The sequence below is a fragment of the Rhineura floridana genome, chromosome 7 (assembly GCF_030035675.1).
Source record: "Rhineura floridana isolate rRhiFlo1 chromosome 7, rRhiFlo1.hap2, whole genome shotgun sequence".
In the NCBI taxonomy this organism is placed as follows: domain Eukaryota; kingdom Metazoa; phylum Chordata; class Lepidosauria; order Squamata; family Rhineuridae; genus Rhineura; species Rhineura floridana.
Genome location: NC_084486.1, coordinates 42090720 through 42112244, shown reverse-complemented (window position 1 = coordinate 42112244; position 21525 = coordinate 42090720). Strand labels below are relative to the sequence as shown.

Here is a 21525-nt window from a genome sequence, read left to right as displayed (position 1 = left end):
GCAGATGGTGTCGACGGGCGAGGTTTGCATTCTGGGACCATGGTCTAAGCTTCTTGGAGGGGGGACTGTTGGCAAGAGATGGGCTGCACCTCACGAGGACTGGGAAGAATCTCTTTGGCAGAAGTATGGCAAAACTCATCAAGAGGGCTTTAAACTAAAGCCTCTGGGGGATGGAGATGATAGCTTAAATACCGATCCAAAGACAGCGGGTTGTAAACGCAACGATTTGAAGAGTACAGCAGACACTGGGAGGGAGAAAGGGATGCACGGCAAAGCTCACGGTATATTAACGGAGGAATCCAATTGTAACAAAAGAGACTTCTGCTGTCTATATACCAACGTGAGGAGCTTGGGAAACAAGCAAGGGGAGCTTGAAGTCTTAGTGCATCAAGGCAAATATGACTTCATACGGATAACAGAAACTTGGTGGGATGACTCCCATGATTGGAATATAGCCATTCAAGGATATAAACTCTACTGGCTCCACAAGCCAGAGTGCAATGAACCTTGGTGAGACCCACCTCTACATCACATCATCCCTTTAGATAGGATTGTGGCGGCTGCCTGTCCAGACTCCTGGACAGAAGAGCTGTGCACTGCTCAGGAACAAAATCAGTTTGCTCAAGAACAAGTCCAGGAGCTACAAGAGCCCTCTCAGGACTGGGCTCCAGACTACTACTGAAGGGGGGATGCTCTATCACTACAAAGCACTACAAGGAGAGCTTCATGACACTCCAACCACAAGGCACTTTGGGATGTTTAAGACTCTGCAGGTGATCACATGAGAATTTTGGTGACCCAAAATAAAGTATAACATCAAGAAATATGTGCAGTCTTGTCCAACTAGCATTAGAGCCAAGTATGCCTCTGGACAACCAGCTGGGGCTGTTAGAGGCTCTACGCGTGCCCAAAGGGCCTTGGAGAATGGTGACACTGGACTTTATATCACAGATCTCCCCCTTCCCCAGGGAAATACTACCATTCTGGTGGTAGTTGATGCCTTCAGTAAAATGGCTCATTTCATCCCTTGTGCCGACTTACTATCTGCAAAACAGACTGCTCAACTATTCATCAAACACATTCTTCGGGTGCATGGTCTCCCAAACAGCCTAGTCTTGGACCATGGAACCCAGTTCACTGCCTGTTTTTGGTGAGCCATGTTGCAGCTGCTACAGATTGAGCTACAGCTGTCTTCTGCACACCATCCCCAGACACATGGACAGACAGAGAAGGTTAATGCCACCCTGGAACAGTACCTTCGCTGCTATGTCAATTATCAGCAGGACAACTGGATGTCCCTGTTACCTCTTGCGGATTTACCTACAACAATTCAGTGCTTGCCTCTATCCAAACGACTCATTTTTTCACAAATTATGGCTACCACCCTTGTGTCTTTCACAATCCTGGCACCACTCTGGCTGTACCTACAGTGGCAGAATACATGCAAGAGCTACAGTGCTGCAGCAGATGCTATGAGAGCAACTAGCGAGTGCAAGGCTGCCTACAAGCGGGTCACTGACCAGCATTACCAAACTGCTCCTGAAATACAGGTGGGGGATAGAGTGTGGATTTTCACCCATTACTTGCCAATGACTGCTCCCTGCCATAAGTTAGAAGCTTGGTGGGTGGGGCCTTTTGAAGTAGAGACATGGATCATTTGAAGTAGAGACACAGATAGCGTACCGCTTATGCTCACTTGCTCCTATGAAAATCCATCCAGTATTCCACCATTCATTCCCCTGAGGAGCCACAACATCCATACTGGGCACCCAAATCATCACCTGCTCCTGCACTTGTTGACAGCCAATAGGAATATGAGGTGGAACAAATTCACAACTCCCATAGGTGCTGAGGGAAGCTGCAGTACCTGATTCACTGGAAGGGGTTTGGACCGGAGGAAAGATCTGGGAGGCAGCGCCAGATGTCCATGCACCAGATTTGGTGAGAGAATTCCATGAACACTATGCTGGTAAACCCAAGCCTCTGGGCATCCTGGGGGGAGGATTGGCATGGAGGGGGGGAATGATGTTGTGAGCCCTGCAGAAAGGGAGTGGAGCGGCAAGAATTGGATGAAGGTTCCAGTGTTGGGCTGACAGGTGCACTGGATTCTAAAATCTCATGTCATGAACAGTGACAGCTCCGTCCCATAGTTCTGGTTACCCACGAGGAGGCTCAACCCAGTCAGGCAGTTGCCTTTACACCCAACGTTCATCCCCTTCCACTTCGCCACCGCCCCAGTGCAGCCCCCCTTCCTCTGAATTCTGTGTAACCTGTAAACTGATTCATGAAGCACTCTGATTGGAAACTTTCTGTTAAATCTGCTAAAGAAAAGCACATCTCCATGTTCATGTCTGACTTCAGCGGGTTCAGGCATGACAGCTGTGCCTGTTTTCTGATCATCTACCTCTGTTGTCACAGAATGGGAAAAGTCACTTCTGCCCCCTTTCCTGATATCTGATCTTTACAGGTTGATCCCTTTATTGCACTGTAAAATAAGAGTTTGGTATTGCATATTGAATTCCTTAGAAATGTTTCTAGCAAATAAGAGAGCAAACTAGGCGGCCATCCTTTTTGGGAAACACGTCACAAGTCATAGTCACAGCATGAGATTGTTCCATTCTATTTCCCACTACAATGCATAGTTTCATACGGTTTGGAGTGGTTTTGCCTTTAGCATCAAGCAGTGTGGTGCAAGATTGGTAGGCAGGTATGTAAACCTAAACTCTTTCATCATCATGCCCATGGATGTTTCTTTCCTGGTTAAGTGTCCACAAACTCTTGCTGCCTGTGGTGTTTATGGCCCTGTGCCACAGAGATTGACTATCCATGGTACAGATTATATCTAGCTGAAATTACAGATGAGGAGAGAAGAGGCCTATAGTGCTCTACAAAACTCTTTGCCATCATAGTGGTTAACAAAAATGGATTGTGCAAAATAATCAACTAACTGCAAATTTGCATAATTTATACAGGGCTTGTAATTGGGCCGCCCTAGCACATTGTTGTTGTTGTTATTATTATTATTCAGATCACACATTTCTGTGTGTAGGTCTTCTGTAATTCATAGGAGCCACAGAGGGTAGTGCAAACTTGCTCATATTTGATGGAGAAAAAATTATGCTATTCCATGTATAGTATTGAACTTTTGCTGCAGCAGAGCAATTCTCTATTTGCATCATTTCAGCTAAAGTCAATCTACAGGACCAGGTTGTTAGCTACAGTGCAGGAACAGGCAGGCATTCAAACTTCTTTTGTTCCGGTTGAACAAGCACAAGATTAAAACATTTTCTCAAACTGCTTGAAGCTTTGTCTAAGTACTGCTTTCCACACAGGCAAGTCACCTTATAAATTACACTGGCAGTTTTAGAGCGTTGCTGAAACCTGGTGTTAAATTGGCACCCAGTGATGGAGCTCCTAAAACATTTTTCTGTTAAAGTGACAAAAACAGAACTCACATTATATACCATGGAATCGATCAAACAAACTGCCAGTTTTAAGAACACTCTTTCTGACTTTAAGATGCTAAAGGTTCAACAAGGCAATGTTGACTCCTGACAAAGTAAACTTGTGTAATAAAATGCTAGGTTGGATTTTAAACAGGGGTACTGGAATCTAGCCATTACCTGTTTTTGAAAAGACTGACAACATTAATGATTACTACAGAAGTTTATGTTCTATATTGCTTTGGTGTTTAAATTTGAATGTCATTGATTTAGCAACAGTAAGTATACAGATGTGTTAAGAATATGCTTACTCTATAGCAAAACTTAGGAAGAACCACCTACCCCCTGACACAAATATTTAGAATCAACCATAAATCTAATGGGGTTAGATCTAGCCTTCATTATTGTATTTGTATTGTTTTGTACTTTCTGGAAACAATTGAACTTTTTTTTACTGTTTTAAAAGCCATCTTTAGTTGTTTGATGTGAATTATCTTGGGACGAATGTGGAAAGAGATTCATCACCATCATCATCATCAGGAATAGAAGTATAAAAATGACTGCTGACCAGAAAAGGTGTTTCTGAGCAATAAAACTACCACTTGCTGCAAATGAACAACAACAACAACATCCTCAAGCTACATTTTACAAGAAATCAAGGTAAGACTTTTGCTGTAATCAAATGACTATGTATTTCAAACATCTAAATGTGTAAGGAAGAGTAAGCATTAATAAATAGCTTAACAGAGACCACAGAAAGTTTGTCTTCAAACATACAAAGTGAAGCATTAAATGCAACAAATGTTAGTTGTTGTTCTGGGAAATTAAGATCTGTCCCCCTCCTTTACTGCTCTTTGCAAGCAGAAATGGCTGGGTGATAGGCATCTTATATCAAGAGCTACAGCCACACTATGGCCATATATTATCATGAGGCTGAATGTATTATATCACATAAAACAACCAGAGCTTACTAGTTACAGCTATAAGGAGGTTCTGAACCTTTCTCCCTTACACGGTGGCTGGGGGGAGGGTATTTTTTTTTTATAATACACTAGTGATATTTCATGTTTGTTTCTGTCATCTGACTTAGTAGCCAATTAATGCAATCACCTTTCTTAAATAACTAGGAAAATGCCCAATATCAGACAGGCAGAGTGAAGATTTTTAAAAAAAAGATTAACCCAACTCTGTGTGTGCATAACTCCACCCTTTCATCTGCATAATCCCACCGTGTATTCAATTTCTTTGTCACATTAGTGTGTGGCAGAAACAGAAACTGGCTTTAATATACATGACTAGCTAAACATGTCTGACATGTTTGGTCCACTTTCAGTCTGTTTTCTGATTTTATTCCCCTCCTTCTGCTCCCTTCCATCACTGAGGCTATTAGTTCAGTTTATGGCCACTGAAATCAGGCCTTGCTCTGGTTTGGGGCTTCTTTTAGTCAGTTCAGAGTGTGATAGAATGTTGGAATTGTGGGATGAACTGCAGGAACATGGTATTTAGATAGAAAAAGAGATAGAAACTACAACCATTATATGTGAGCTTGGTAAAACACAAGGCTGTAATCCAATACACACTTACCTGGGAGCCAGTCCAATTGAAACCAATGGAGCTTACTTCTGAGTAGTCATGTATTAGATTGGACCCTAACAGATCAGCTATGGTAGATAGATTTCTTTTTCTATTTCTTTTTGGAGATGAGTTAACTGCCCTGAGAAGCAATTAATAATTTAACAGCCAACAGCCCTCAACTATTTATATAATTTGGATTTAAATGTAATAGCAGGAAGTAACTTATGATGAACACCAGCAGACACCCAGTAGAACAAAGCCCTCAAGTGTGTGATAAGTATTATGCAGATCCTACCAAGTGTTCTAGACATAATAAATTACTCTTTAAAATGCAGCTTAGGCATATAAGAAAAGTTCATCTTAGAATTCTTAGTAACTGAGTACATTTCAGGATGAGTCTAAAAAAGGGCAATTACCAGTTGTGCCTTTAGTATTACCAGATTGCCCTCCAGCAGCAGTAACCAACAAAACATTCCTCTCTTTAAACATATTACATATCTCTTGCAAAAATGTACAAAACAGATCCGATGTTTAACTAAAAAGCGCATTTAAAATATGTAAATTAGGGCTACAAGGTACAATCAATCATTTTTTAAAACAATAATCAAATAAAAATCAAATCAATTCAAATATTTATTTATTTATTTATTTATTTATTTAATTTATATACCACCCGACTAGCATAGCTCTCTTATGTTAAAGCCATAGGTCATCACAACATAAAACAATAAAATAGCGAGATAGACATAATACAGCAAATATGTTCAGAAACAATAGAATTCAGCATAAATAAATAGAATCTAATTAATTAAAATCTGTTAGGTGACCTTTCAAGTACCATAATTACCAAGCCAAGTTCAGCCAATTAATTACCTAGATTTAATTTTCCATCATACCAGTTTTAGTTTTGTAGGTAACTATTGTCCATCATTAAATATATAGAGACAGATATACAAAATATACAATCAAGCTTCCCAATAATAACTTTCATATTTGCCTTATAAAATTTGGCTTGTGCCTTGGGTAGTGCCACTAAAAAAGTGGCTAATCTCAGTATCTTAAAATCTTAGTTAAAAAGAAGGAAAGTTATATTTTCACACATTGACCACTGGGCACTCTTTCAACAGATAAGCAAGCTATTTCTATCTAATGCCTTGTATCAATCAGTGAACAGTTTAACAGATAATGGTGAAGATCTTCAGCTTCATCTAAACCACAGTGGCAGAAGCTTAGGTTGTACGGTATTGATGCTAATCTCAAGAACGGTAGAAGGCATTAATTGGAACCAAATAAGAGTGAGTTTCTTTCTCAAACAAAACAGATCCATTTAAAATAATTAATCCTCTTTATACTGCGGGATATCTTTACTGACTTAAAAAGATGTGTAAAACACATCATTTGTATATGATTCAAACTTCTTGGCTAAAACAAGATCTGGAAATATGCAGATTCATTCAGTTTAAGCATCAGAAGCATAATCAACAGGGTTTGTTTTTCTGTTTGACTACATCAATAAAGTATAACTCAGGATCAAACTGGACACAAGAGGGACTGGCCATACTGATTGTTCATGCCCCAGTGCATCTACCTCATTCACATCTGGAGTGGGGGTGGGAGGATTGGGGTATAATATTTAACATTAAAATACCTGAAAGATCATCTTACCCCTTATATACCCATTTGATCACTATCCTCTACAAGTGAGGGCTTCCTCCAGAAACCAACTCATCAGGAGGTCCATTCTACATGACATAGGAAGCAGACTTTTAGTGTTGTAGCACCTACCCTTTAGAATTCATTCCCCTTAAATATTAGGTGCCATCACTGTTATCTTTTCAGTGCCTACTAGAAACCTTTCTCTTTCGACACTGTGTTGGAAATGCTTTTTAAAATGCTTTTATTAAAGATTTTTTTAAAAAAATTAAGATGTTTTAAGATCTTTTTAGTGTTTTGTCCCTTGTTTGCCACCCTGGGCTCCTTCTGGGAGGAAGGGTGGGATAGAAATTTAATTAAATAACAATTACAGTTACAATAACAAAAATAAAAATAACCATATGCATGTGGACTTGGCAGGAGGGGAACGAACCCACTTTATTTCCCTTTGTTTTATCACTTCAGGAATGTTTTTCTCATCCTGGCTGAGATAGCAGAAATGAGCCAGGCTGGGGAAAAATGTGCTTCAAGTGATAAAGCACAACAAAGTAAGACAGAAGGGAGTGGTTATATCAAGTCATCCATATGGATATTTTGTTGTAAAAAATAGACTTCTCTCCCCTCACTCTTCCAGTTTAGAAATGAGCAGATTATGAATAAACTGTAGCTGCCCCATTATATCCAATTTGGCCTTCAATAAGTATCCAGTTACTACATCTTTCCATAAGAACATAAGAAGAGCCTTCTGGATCAAGTCAATACTATTCTTGCAGTGGCCAACCAGTTGCCCATAGGAAGCCACAAGCAGGACCTGAGTGCAAAGAACACTCTCTTCTCCTGTGGTTTCCAGCAACTGGCATTCAGAAGCATACCGCCTCCGACTATGGAGACAGAGCATGGCCATCATGGCTAGTAGCCACTGATAGCCTTATTCTCCATGAATTTATGCAATCCTTTTAAAATGCTATCCAAGTTGGTGACCATCACTGCTTTCTGTGGAAGTGAATTCTATAGTTTAACCATACACTGTGTGAAGAAGTACTTTCATTGTCTGTCCTGAATCTTCCCACATTCAACTTTGTTGGATGTCCATGAGTTCTAGTGTTACGAGAGAGAAAAACTTTTCTCTACCCACTTCCTCCATGCCATGCATAATTTTATACATTTCTATCATACCACCTCACACTCACCTTTTCTCTAAACTAAAAAGCCCCAAATGCTACAACCTTTTCTCATAGGGGAGTTGCTCCATCCTCTTGATAATTTTGATTGCCCTTTCCGGAACCTTTCCCCCAACTCTACAATATTATTTTTGAGATGAGGTGAACAGAACTGTACACAGTACTTCAAATGTGGTTGCACCATAGATTTATATAATGACATTATGATATAAGCAGTTTTATGTTCAATACCTTTCCTAATGATCCCTAGCATGGAACTTGCCTTTTTTCACAGTTGCCGCATACTGGGATTATTTATTTATTAAATTTATATCCTGCCCTTCCTGTTAGAAGGAGCCTTGAAGGGGGAGGGGTTTGACATCTTCATTGAACTATCCACTATGACCTCAAGGTCTCGTTCCTGGTCAGTCACTGTCAGTTCAGCCTCATAAGCATATATGTGAAATTAAGATTTTTGCTCCCATATGCATGACTTTACATTTGGTTGCATTGAAATGCATTTACCATTTTACTGCCCATTCACTCAGTTTGGAGAGGTCCTTTTGCAGCCCTTAGCAATCTTTTTGTTTTAATGACCCTGAACAATTTAGTATCATTAGCAAACCTGGCCACTTTATTGCTGACCCCTAACTCTAGATCATTTATGAACAAGTTGAAAAGCACAGGTTCCAATACTGAACCTTGGGGGACTCCACTTTCTACATACCTGCACTGGGAGGACTCTCTCTATTTCCTAGCCAGTTCCTGAGATCCAGCAGAGGACCTCCTCTATTATTCCATGACTGCTAAGCTTACTCAGGACACAAGGGGTATAAATACAAATGAAAAATGAAAAAAAAAATATTCCTTTAACTTTTTGTGAAAAAATGACATAAACTCCACGATGTTAATACACACAAAAAGGCAAGCTTCTGAAACAATTTCTCACCAGGAATCTGGAGTCATGATGCTGGACTGACATTCAAGGCAATATAGCATTCTGTAGTTTATCTTCCATTGTTATAAACCTGTGGATAAAAATCTGAATTTAAAAATACATTTTAATATAACAGCAAAAAATTACTATATTTAATAGCTAACCCAGAGCACTTTGAGATTATCAGTCTTAATCTAAAAGAACTTGTTTCATTATATATCACAATCATTATATATCACAACAATTAGTGATATTGCCACAATTTGCAAATACATCATTCAGAAAACCATTTTGTCTAGCCTGAAATGCACATATGTAAATCAATCATAATTTATCTTGGAAATAAAGTATGTTTCTGCACATGTTTAGCTGACCCACATGCCAAGCCATAGTGTTTGAAATATTCTCTGCTTGAAACATATCGTTTTATAGACAATAATTTCAGCAATGTAAAAACCCCAAAGTTAAACATCTCCACAAAAAAGAAGAAATGTGTGTGCTTATACATATGTGTTGCCCTGACTGTATAGCAGGATCTGCTCATCAGCTGTGAAATATACCATATGCACTTTCCTATTTGTGTTGTAAGAGCACTTGGGCTTCTAAAGAACTCTCCTTAAGTTTCAGTGCTACCAGCTACTGCATAAATCTGTCCAAAGATGATTCAAGATACCAAGGTTATATCTGCAGTGCATATTTAAATGTAATAGTTCAGTAGTTTTCCTTTCTTTGCAGGGAACCCACTGTGAGAAGTGTGAGCTAGAGATCTCTAATAGCCTCTTTAAAAAAGCAGTGACAGCTAAACTTTACACCAACTATATTGTAGATGCAGTCTGAGTCTTGGCACATTAAAACCTACTATTTAATCAGTTCCATATATTAAGATATTAAAATAGTTATTAGTGAAACAGTCAAACTATAAGGCATAACTATTAACATGACACTAAAAAGAAATGTGGAAGAATGGTGGACATGATATATCTAAGCATATATCCCTTCATTGTGCATATGCCTATGAACTACAAGAAACTGATGGTGTTCCCCACTGGAAGATGGGAAGTGACTTTCACAGATTCCTCCTTTCCCTTACAGTGCCTGCTCATGATGCTCTGGACAGTTTTCCAAGCCTCTGGAGCAAATTTTCAGGAGGCACAGAGAACCACCGGAGGAAGGAAGGATCTGTGAAAATGGCCTCCCCTCTTCTTCCACTGCCTGTGGAACTCCATTGATCACAAGCCTGGATCCACTAACCTAAATTAAAAATTTGCTGGCCTTGAAAGGAAAACCATAATACTTAAAATGCACTGGCACTTGAAAATACCCCAGTAACTAGGAATGAATAGATACAATTATAAGACTAGGGAGAAACAGCACAGCATTTTAGTGGTGATACAGATCGCCCCAACTTGTACACCTGAAATATTAATCAATTGCTCAAAGTCTGGTTAACTAACCTTGAAAAAAGCATCCAGAGATGGAATTGTTCAAATACCCCTCTCACCTGCCTCATACTATGACAATATGCTGTGGTAGCTACAAAAAAGAAGTGTTATATCAAGAAGTTGCATACGACCAAGTTATAATCTGTCCAAATTTTTTGAGGGGGGAAATCTTACCCTTGAGGTGAGATCAATATAGGTTTCTTTGAAACCTTAGAAACAGTAGGTAGAAAGGAATGTTATCTCTTATTATTAGGCTTCTGAAAAAAAAGTTCACTGGTAGTTATATTTTTGTGTCAGCCAATATTTTATCCCAGAATGCCCTGGCAATGTCTATGGGCATTCTGGAGAATAAATAGCAGCCAACAGGAGGCAAGTGGCGACAGTACACCTGCTGTCTGGTTTTAAATTTGTTTATTTTTTTCAGAAGAGAAAAACACACCACTCTAAAGAAAGAGACGTTCCCTCTTTGTGTTCAGGTAACTGGAACTGGGCTCTCTCTCCTGATGGCCATCAGTACTTTCTTTTTATTGAAATAAATACTTGTCTAATTGGCAGCTTCTCCTAAATTCATTGTGAAGAGTTTTCCTTCGATACCATGTTGTGCATGTAAATTATAATAAACGCCTTATTAATTAAAAACAACAATGTGATGTGTATCGTAGCACTGTGTGCTGAATCCAAGTTACTTTATGCACCACTTCCCAACATTATCCCCATTTCTATAGCTTTCTCAATTAACACTCAAGACAGATGTCAAATCAGGGAAGTCTTCAAATACCCTTGACTGCCCTTTGAAATATAACTCAGCTAGTGTGTTATGAGAGCAACATATTGCACTACACTGATGAGTGCTCACCTCTGCTAATGTCAGCTTGCTATAATCTCACTCTGCTTTGGTCCGTTTAGCTAAATTGTGTTGTGCTGTTTAAATAAAAGGTGTTTACAATGGACTTTGCAGACAGCTGTATTAGTCTTTTGTTCCTTGTGCTTTTTTCTTCTTCTCATCACCTCCATGATCAATTTTTTTGTATGCTTGCAGGGTAAATTGACCAAATGACTATACATTGGGCATAATACATATTAATATCCTGTGATGATTGCTAATGTTTACGATTTTAAACTTTCACAACTAAGGGCCTTCTATTATGGAAACTCCTTCAGTTTTAAATTTTAGACTGCTTTGAAATATTTATTTGAAAAGTAGGAATGGACATAAATCTTCCCTACTGTTCAAATGGATAATGGATAACACAATGTAATACAACCCTTTAGCATTGCTAATGTTAGCAATTCTTGTCACTGTTTCTTTTCTTTTTGCGCTAGTCAAACAATGCTGTTGATATACCCGACACATCCAATCACCAGGGGGCTCTTGTTGTGTTTAGGCTTGGAGAGAGGACCAGGGGATCCTCCTCCTCGTCCTCATACAAAATTACAAAATGCAAATAGAAATTCTCAAAGCCATAGCCACTATTTACAAACAAAGGAGCTTTCCAAACAAAACAAATCATGAACTCTAGTGATCTCTAGCATTGTATCTTGTTTCATGCTTCTTCAGAACCAGAATGGAGAATCATTCATAGATAGTAGCCATAAATCCCCTTTTATTTAGTGTCTCAGGTTTTTCTTTCTTACTGTCAAAAATATTAACCCTGTCAATCTTAAAAACATGATATAAAATGTTATCATCCATTTGATAATATTAGAATATGTGTATATGTAAAGTTATAAAAATACTACACCTTTGATTTTTCTGTGAGTACTTAATCATAGCAGTTCAACGTGACGGTTGTGAGATGAAAAATTGTAATGAAAATGAATTGTAACATAAAAATGTTTTGTATTCTATATACACATCTATTTATTTATTACATTTACATCCTACCTTTCCTCCAAGGAGCGCATGTTCATAGGTACCATTGTTCAGGTTCTTATAATAATTGTTTTTGATATTCATTTTCAGTTGGGTTCCTGTGACTGCCTTTTGTTACTAATCTTTGCTCTGCCACATCAATCCCTGTGAGCCTAAACCAATATAATTTGTGGCCATTTTTAACTCATTTCTGTCTATGTGGAGTTCTTGCTTCTGCATCCCACAATGCAGACACAATGCAATTTCGATATTTAAAGAAGGAAAAATAAAATAGTGAAAGGAAATTAGTATTAAAGGACTGTATTAAATATAGTGGTCTCTGGTGAGACTAAGCAAAGTGCAGCTAGCTGTCCCTTTCAGTGCACTGGTAAACTTAGAGGGGGCAGGCAAGGGACACAAGGAAAGGCAGTGGAGGAAGTGGTCCAGCACTCACTGAAGAAGCAGTTGCAGGCACCTACCTGTGCTCGCGAGGGAACCAAGGACCAGAATTGGAGGAGGGCAGGGACTGTCCTGCCCAGAGTATGAGAAACGAGACAGAGGCGAGGTTTGGTCTAATTCTCGCATGTAAATGACAGCTCCTCTGAAGTTCCACCCTCTGTAGGTCTCTCTTCTCATGCCTTCTCATGTGGGTGAGAGGGGGCAAGCCTCAGACACCGCGGGACTTTGCTAGGTGACAGCACGACCTCAGGGTGCGGGAAGCTGGTTGGCGAGGAGGCATTTGAAGTGTTGGGTGGGGATTTCTGCACAGGTGGGGTTGGTGTGCGTGAAGGGTCACTTTCCAATGGTTCAGGCAGGGAGCTTGCAGGCAGGGCGGGACCTGCCTCGATGGGGTGCTGGCTGAGGAAGTCTGTGGGCTGGCAGAGTCCCCCCTCCTTCAACACCCCCAGGGACCTCATCCTGACTCCTCTCCCTGATCTAACTTGCCTTGCACCTGGGGCGCAACATCACCCCCCTCCATGCTCCATCTCTCTCCACCCCCTGGGCTTGGGCTTGTCTGGGTAGGCATCATGGATCTCTCCCACTAGATCCAGCATGTGGACATCATCAGCTGATTCCCACAAACGCTCTGTCTGATCATATCCCTTCCAGTGGATCAAGTATTGAAGCCACCCTCGGTGCTTCCGCGAGTCCAAAATCTGCTCCACTTCATATTCCTCTTGTCCATTCACAGATATGGGGGATGGAGGCACCGCTGGTATCCTGTGGGAGGATGCTCCAGGGTAAGCAGGGAACAATGAAACACTGGATATATCTTGAGGGAAGGAGGCAACCTTAGATGAAAAGCCACTGTATTGATCTGAGCCTCAGCTTCAAAGGGACCCACCTTTCTGTCTTCCAGTTTATGGCATCACGCCCGTGTAGGCAGATAACATGTGGACAGCCACACCCTATCTCCCACATGGATTTCAGACCCCTCCTGTCGATGTTGATCTGTAACTCTCTTATAGTCCACCTTCACCCTCTCTAACTGTTCCTTCAACAACTGCTGCATCACCTGGAGCTCTTGCACAAAGTCCTCGGCTGCCAGAACAATGGGACTGACATGTGGGGCGGCAAAATCTCGAGGGTGGTATCCCAGCATGTATGGCATTGTTGTAAGTGAATTCCACTAAGGGCAAAAAGGACACCCAGTTGTCTTGCTGGTAGTTGACATAGCAACAGAGATATTGCTCCAACGTGGCATTCACTCTCTCAGTCTGACCGTTGGTTTCTGGGTGATGAGATGACGACAGTCTCAGTTCATTCTGCAGGAGTTGCCACAAAGCGTGCCAAAACTGAGCCATAAATTGCTGCCCCGATCTGAAACTAAACTGTCTGGAAGACCGTGCAAATGGTAGACATGCTGCACATACAGCTGAGCTGTCTCTTGTGTGTTTGGAAGTCCCGAGCACGGAATGAAATCAGCCATTTTAGTAAAAGCATCCACCACCAACTACACTGTTGTCTTCCCCTGAGAGGAGGGGAGGTCAGTGATGAAGTCCATAGTTACCATCTGCCAAGGACCCTCGGGCATAGGGAGTGGCTCTAAGAGTCCTGCTGGCCATCCCGTGATATGTTTGGCTCTGGCACAGGTGGGGCAGGACTGGATGTAGTGCTCCACCTCCACCTTAATCCGGGGCCACCAAAACTCCCTGGCAACTGCTAGCAAGGTTTTAAAAACTCCAAAGTGCCCAGCAGTGGAGGAGTCATGACACTGATGCAGGACTTTGGCTCTCATGTCCCCAGGGGGCACGTACATAGTGTCATAATGATACAGCATCCCCCTTTAGAGTGAAGCCCTCTGCACTCCGAGGAGACTGCTCCTCTAATTCTGAACTCTCCTTGACAAATGGATCTTGTTCTTGCACTGAATGGAATTCCTCCACTCAGGTGTCCTGGCATACCCCCGCCATATAATCAGTTGCGGCAGTCTCGGGGTCAGGTTCTCCAGATATTCCAGTTTGCGGGACAGAGCGTCTGCCCACTTATTCTGCACCTGGGGAATGTAATGGATTTTGAAGTGGAAGTGAGCAAAGAATTGAACCCAGTGTACCTGTCTCTGATTCAACTTATGGGTGGTGTGGAGACTCTTCAGGTTCTGATGATCAGTGCACACCTCTATATCATGCTGTGCTCCTTCCAAAAGATGTTGCCAAGTTTCAAAAGCATCCCGAATGGTCAGCAACTCTTTCTCCTACATTGTATAGTTTTGCTCTGAACTTGTCAACTTCCGTGAAAAGTATGCACATGGCCTCAGACCCTCTCCTGTCTGTTGGTTGTAAAAGCACCGCTCCGATGGCCACATCCGATGCATCCATCGCCACCACAAAAGGGCGTGTAGGGTTTCATGTTGCAGTATGGGTTCAGAGGTGCACTAAACCTTCAGCTCCTCGAAGGCTCCTTGCACATCTTCAGTCCAGTGAAAGGGACCCGAACCCTTCAGGCAGTCTGTGAGGGGCACAGTCTTGTCAGAGTAATTAGCGATGAACTGATGGTAGTAGTTGGTGAACTCCAGGAACTGCTGAAGATCCTTCTTCATTTTGGGAGGCTGCCACGTGAGAACACTGTGGACCTTGCCCAGGTCCACCTCTACTGCGATGGGAGAAATGTGGTACCCCAAAAAGTCCAACGTGATTAAATCAAAGCTGCACTTCTCCAGCTTGGCATAGAGGCGATGTTCCCTGAGATGTTGTAACACCGCTCACACAGGTTCATTGTGTTCAGCTGGAGAGTCTGCATAGATGAGGATGTCATGCAAATACATGATCATGAACCAGTCCAAATACTCCCTAAATATGTCATTCATAAAGCTCTGGAAGACCCCGGAGCTATTGGATAGACCAAACGACATGACCAAGTACTGGAACTGTCCATATTGTGTCTTGAAGGCTGTCTTCCATTCAACCCCCTCCTTGATTCATACCAGATTGTAAGCTCCCCTCAAATCCAACTTGGTATAAATCTTGGCTGACCACAGTCACTACAGCATCTCCATGATGAGTGGCAGGGTAGCTGTTGGGAATGGTGATCTTGTTCAACTCTCGGTAACCATTACACGGACATAGTTCCCTGCTCTTCTTCTTAATGAACAGCAAAGGGGCCCAGGCCAGAGACTGGGATGATCGAATGAAGCCCCTCTTGAGATTAGTTTCCAGGAATTCTCTTAGCACCGCCAACTCTGGTTCCGACAAGGAATAGATCCGCCCTGAAGGGATACACACACCCGGCATCAGATTTATGGCACAGTCGTATGGTTGGGGGGAGGGCAACTGATCGACTTCTTTTTTGTCAAACATCCCAGTACTTCTTATACTTGTCCAGCAAGACAACTCCCTCCTGCAGTGCAAGCCAGCCACGACATCGAGGGGAGGCTTCTTCCGTGGTTGGCAGTGCTGATGGCAATACCCAGAGGTAAGCACCACCACTGCTTCATCCTAGAAGATTGTGGGGTTGTGCTGAACCAACCAGGGTATTCCCAACACCACTGGGAAGCGGGGCAGGGATGCCATGTAGCATGACAGTCTTTCAACATGTCCCGGGATTTCCATTCCCAGCATCTCCGTCGCCCTGGGAACAGTTCCTGACTTTAAGGCGACAATGGACTGGATGAGAACTAACAAACTGAGACTCAATCCTGACAAGACTGAGATGCTGTTGGTGGATGGTTTCTCTGATCGGATGGTGGATATATACCCTGTCCTGGATGGGGTTACACTCCCCCTAAAGGAACAGGTGCGTAGTCTGGGAGTCTTCTTAGACTCTTCCCTCACACTTGAGGCTCATGTAGCCTCGGTGGCCCGGAATGCGTTTCTACCAACTTCGGTTGGTAGCCCAGCTACATCCCTATCTGAGTAAGGAGGACCTCTCATCAGTGGTACATGCTATGGTAACCTTGCGTCTGGACTACTGCAATGCGCTTTACGTAAGGCTACCTTTGAAGATGATTCGGAAGGTACAGCTAGTGCAAAATGCGGCGGCCAGACTGCTAACAAGAACTAAGCGGTCTGAGCATATAACACCTGTGCTAGCCCGTTTGCACTGGCTTCCAATATGCTTCCGGGCCAGATTCAAAGTGTTGGTACTTACCTATAAAGCCTTATACGGCGCGGGACCACGATATCTGTCGGAACGCCTCTCCCGATATGAACCGGCCTGTATACTACGGTCTACTACGAAGGCCCTCCTCCGGGTTCCGACTCATAGGGAAGCCCGGAGAGTGGTGACAAGATCTAGGGCCTTCTCAGTGGTGGCCCCCGAACTATGGAATGGTCTCCCTGAGGAGGTGCGCCTGGCGCCGACACTATCATCTTTTCGGCGCCAGGTTAAAACCTTTCTCTTCTCTGAGGCATTTTAATTCCTGTTAATTCTAAATTATTATATTTTGATTTTAGACTGTACAGTTTTGTGTACAGTTTTGTGTTATTTTTATTGTATTTTTAATGTTCACCGCCCAGAGAGCTGTTGCTAGTCAGGCGGTATATAAGCTTAATTAAATAAATAAAAATAAAAATAATTAAATTAAGGAACGCCCATCAATGGTCTTGATGGACAAGGGCTTCTCAAGCATCTGAGTGGGCACACCATGCTCCTGGGCAAAACTGCAGTCTATAAAACTTGAGGAGGCCCCACTGTTGATCATGGTGCTGACCTGGAGACTTTGCCCTGAAAAGTCAACTGAACCGCCAGGTGAAGGGTGGGCTGCGATGGGAGGGGCTGCTGGTGAGGCTGCGGTGTCTGCTTCACTCCCAACTCTTTGGCCTCTACAAGAGCTGGGATTTGAAGTTTTCCTGCACCAGAGCTCTTTTTCCTTTGGAGGGGCATCCTTGGGCCAGGTGCCCCCTTTCCTGCAGTACAAACACAACCCCTCCCTCCTGCTCTTCTCCTTCTCCTCCAACAGGCATGGTCTAGCCCCTCCAATTTGCAAGGGCTCCACCCCCAGCGAAGTTGAGGTTCCCACACTAGGCAGGAAACAGGCATGGGGGAGAGGTGTGGGAGCCAGAGAATGTGGAAATTCCACCCTGCGCTCCAAGTGGCAACTTGCAATCCGGCTGCCTATCTGCAGGTATAACTGGATCAGCTCTGTTAGGCTGCCGGGTGGGGAGGTGCGTGCCAATTCATCCAGCACCTTCGTGCTAAGTCCGTTCCAGTAGAAATACATTAAAGCAGGGTCATTGTAATCCACTTCCTGGGCTAGGACATGAAACATGTTAGTATAAGTCCCCATGGAGCCCTTCCCCTGTTTCAGGGCTCCTAGCTGTCAGGAGGCTGTCACTTTATGCTGAGGATCATGAACATCTCGGTCATGGCTGCGACGAAGGTGGTAAATATGACTCAGGACAGGATTGTTTCTCACCAAAAGTGGGGTAGCCCACTTGGCTGCTTCCACTTCCAAGAGGCTGATGATAAACGCCACCTTCACATCATCATTCGGAAACTCGGTGTGTTGTATGCATATATACAGTTCACACTGGGCAAGGAACGTGGTGAACTGGTCACTCTGGCCACCATAGCGAGGATGTAGTCCCAATGGCGCCTTGACTCCTTGGGCAGCTTGATTAATCAAGGCTCAAAGGTTTTGATTCTCAAATAGGAAATTCTGGGTTTCTGTGCGGAGATTCAGGACTTCGGTGTACAAGGCTTCGACAGTTTTCTCAAGTCCCCCTTCGGCATCACTGCTAGCCTCCATGGTTTTGGTCATGGGAGCGTTGGTGAAGGGAGGTGGTGGCTGAGTCAAGCTGTCCTGCCCAGAGTCCAAGACACGAGATGGAGACGAGATTTGGTTTAATTCTCATTTTATTAGTGTGATGGTTACATCCAAAGCAGTGCGCTTCATAAACCTGTCTACTCTAACTCACTAGTTTCCCTAACTAGTCTACCTAAACAGTCTCTGCAGCATGTGGGGAGAGTTGACTCAGCACTAGAGCCTAGGTGGGCACCTGCTTAAGTAGGGAACAACAGCTCCTCCGAAGTTTCACCCTCCAAAAGTCTCTCTTCTTGCACCTTCTCATGTGGGGTGAGGGGGGTGAGCCTCCCATGACCATCTGACAGTGGGGCTTCGCTAGGTGACAGTGTGATCTTATCTGAAGACTGATGTTAGAATTGTATTTATGTGTTGTATCTTAATTTTAATCTATGTACGCCGCCTAGAGTGGCCGTTCATTCGGCCAGATAGGCGGCCTAAAAATAAAATTTTATTATTATTATTATAGGGAGTGGGAAGCTGGTTGGCGGGGAAGCATTTGAAGTGCCAGGCGGGGATTCCTGCGCAGGTGGGGTTGGCGCATGTGAAGGGTCACTTCCCAATGGTTCAGGTGGGGAGCTTGCAGGCAGGGAGCTCGCAGGTGGGGCAGGACCTGCCTTGATGGGGGTGCTGGCCGAGGAAGGCTACGGGTTGGCAGAGTCCCCCCCTCCTTCAATGTCCCCAGGGAAAAAATCCTACTGCAAAGTTGTGCACCCTTTTAACTATAGTAAAGGAAGTTGTGCTTTATTTATTTTTCCAAGCACATCTTTTAAATTACATGTTGTTGTTTAGATGGTATGCTATCAAAGGATAAAGAAGAGCATCCGTTCACTCTAAGGGGGAGAATAGCAACAGTACAACACAAAAGTCATGATTTCTATAAATTAACAATTTACCCATAATTATTTACCAGATCATCCTGTGCAATGCTAAACTCTATCGTTCCCCAGTGCTGATCAAAACTGAATGATATTTCCTTTCAGAATTTTGTTTCTTATATCATACCACGGATTCTTAGAAAAAGTGAATATAAGAAGAGAACATGATAAGATGAACAGCTGTTTTCAATGTTTCCCATTTCTTCCTTGTTTTATATATATATATATATATATATATATATATATATATATATATATATAATGTTGATAGATTAAAACTTGGTAAAAAGCTAACTTTATTTGATTGTGATTCATCTAGCAATCCAATCCGTTATATAACAAAAAATTAGCTTTTTTTTTTAAAAAAAAAACTGAGCTTTAATAATACATACAACTTATATACATATATTGGTAAAGTATGACATTAAAAAGTAATTCTAATGCAATTAAATGCATGGTCTTCATTTTTTAAAGAAGTTTTTTATTAGTGTGTACATGTGCATCATTCATGCAGAAGAAAGGAAAGACACTAAGAAAAATCTGTGTGCATCCTAAGCAAGATGGGAAGGGGCTGTACCAACTCCAGCAGAATAGAATTAGTCTTTCACATTGTCTTTCTCACAGTTGAGCGGAAGGACGGAAGAATAATAGAATTTGAAACATGATCTGAAATGTTTTTAAGGCTGTTTGGTGCATCAATAGACAAAACACTACAGATATATACCTACATAAGTTTCAAGGAAGTACCTTGAGGCAAAAAACTGTGTTGCTGATTTCTTCTCCATGAGAAAACAACAATAGCACTACAAATATCACAAATCAACAGCTGTTAAAGTGAGCAGAAGATTAAAGTGAGCAGGGAACTCAGAGATCAGGGTAAGAATACAATGAAGCATGATCAGCAATATTGGTCAGTGAATCACTCCAAAGGTTTCTCTCACACACAGTAAAGAGAACGAGGCAAGAACACACATAGATCTTTTTAAAAAATGATTTTTTTACCTGCAGCATGTACTTGCCATTGACAATAAGCATGGAGATTCAAATTTAAATTAAACTAGCAATCCAATCAATTTAATGATACTGAATCTTTCAGAATTGAAACATTGTTTCAGATTTTATATAGGTGAAATTTTGTGAGGTCCCATAGTTTATTGGCAGATATTCCACTTTTTAATGGAAAATGTCTCATGAGCAATCCCTGAAATCTCTAGGTAGGGTTGGAAAACCTCCTGTGTAACACATTTGAGAAACGCTGTCAGGAAATGTAGATAATATAGAACTAGATGGACCAATGGTCTGACTCAGTAGAAGGTAGTGTCACAACATCTGTATCTAGAGTTGGAGGCTGGTTATGGAGCCAGGTCAGGGCTCAGAGCTTACCGTTACACCTGAGGTTGGTGGATGGGAACTCCCACAGGAAGCTCCTAGACCACCAGGGCCTATATAGCCAGAGCCTGGACCCTCATAGCTACCTTCCCCTGAGCCTAAAGAACTAGATGCCTCACACCACACACCATCAGTCCATCAGCTCAGAGAGCATACCCAGGATAGACACTATGGAATGGAGGAGAAGTGCCTGTCTTTCGGCCAAAATGTTTGCTCTTCAAGGCTCTGGAGTTCTTTCAAGGGGGTGGAGCCTTGAGAAGGTGGTCTGGAGACAGAGGCATAAAAGGCCTCAGTCTGCACTCAATCTTTGAGCAAGTTGTGCACTGGGAGCTGTCTATAGGTTAGCAACCTTTGACTGGCCTTATGCTGCCTCTACCCTTGCTACTTTCTCTGTGGGATCTGGCACTGGACCTGAACACAACAAGAAACTTCCTTGTCCCTGCCTTTGCATTTTGGTATTGTCAGTACCATTTCAAATACCATATTATATATATTTTACAGCCAGAATGCTGAATTTCAAAGGAAATAGCTTGATGCATGAATGTAGAACTTAAAGGTTAATAAGCTGTATATCATACCAGCTTGGTAAATTAAATTTTAGGGAAGCTTAGGTTTGATCTGCTTGCAGAATTGAATGCACCAATCAAAGTCATTATTGTCTGAAGGCTCTAAATTTAGCTCTAGATAGTATGCACAAGCAAAAAATATTAAAACCTCAGAAATGCAATCATTTCACTTCTCCAGATCAACTGGTGCATGGCCTTTCATTAGATGGAGAGAAATAAGCAGGTAGCAAAAGCAGGAGTGCAAATGTCATGCCCTTCTTATGGACATCCACCATACCAAACCTGAGGGAGAGGCAGGGTAGAAACTGTTTCTGATATTGTTACCCTCTCCATACTTACAGAAAAATGTCTGAAGAATATGTATTTCCCTACCACTAAAAAAGCCCCAA

The 21525-nt window shown here is 42.2% G+C and overlaps 1 long non-coding RNA gene across 2 annotated transcripts in view; it reads right to left on the bottom strand.

Moving 5' to 3' along the window:
• Positions 1-8788: 8788 nt before the first annotated feature.
• The window catches only part of LOC133388878 (uncharacterized), a 316785-nt gene continuing 304048 nt past the window's right edge, over positions 8789-21525 (bottom strand). For both annotated transcript variants that reach the window (XR_009763966.1, XR_009763964.1), the window contains exon 3: positions 8789-8859. This is a non-coding gene — a long non-coding RNA (uncharacterized LOC133388878). The remainder of the gene's footprint in view (positions 8860-21525) is intronic.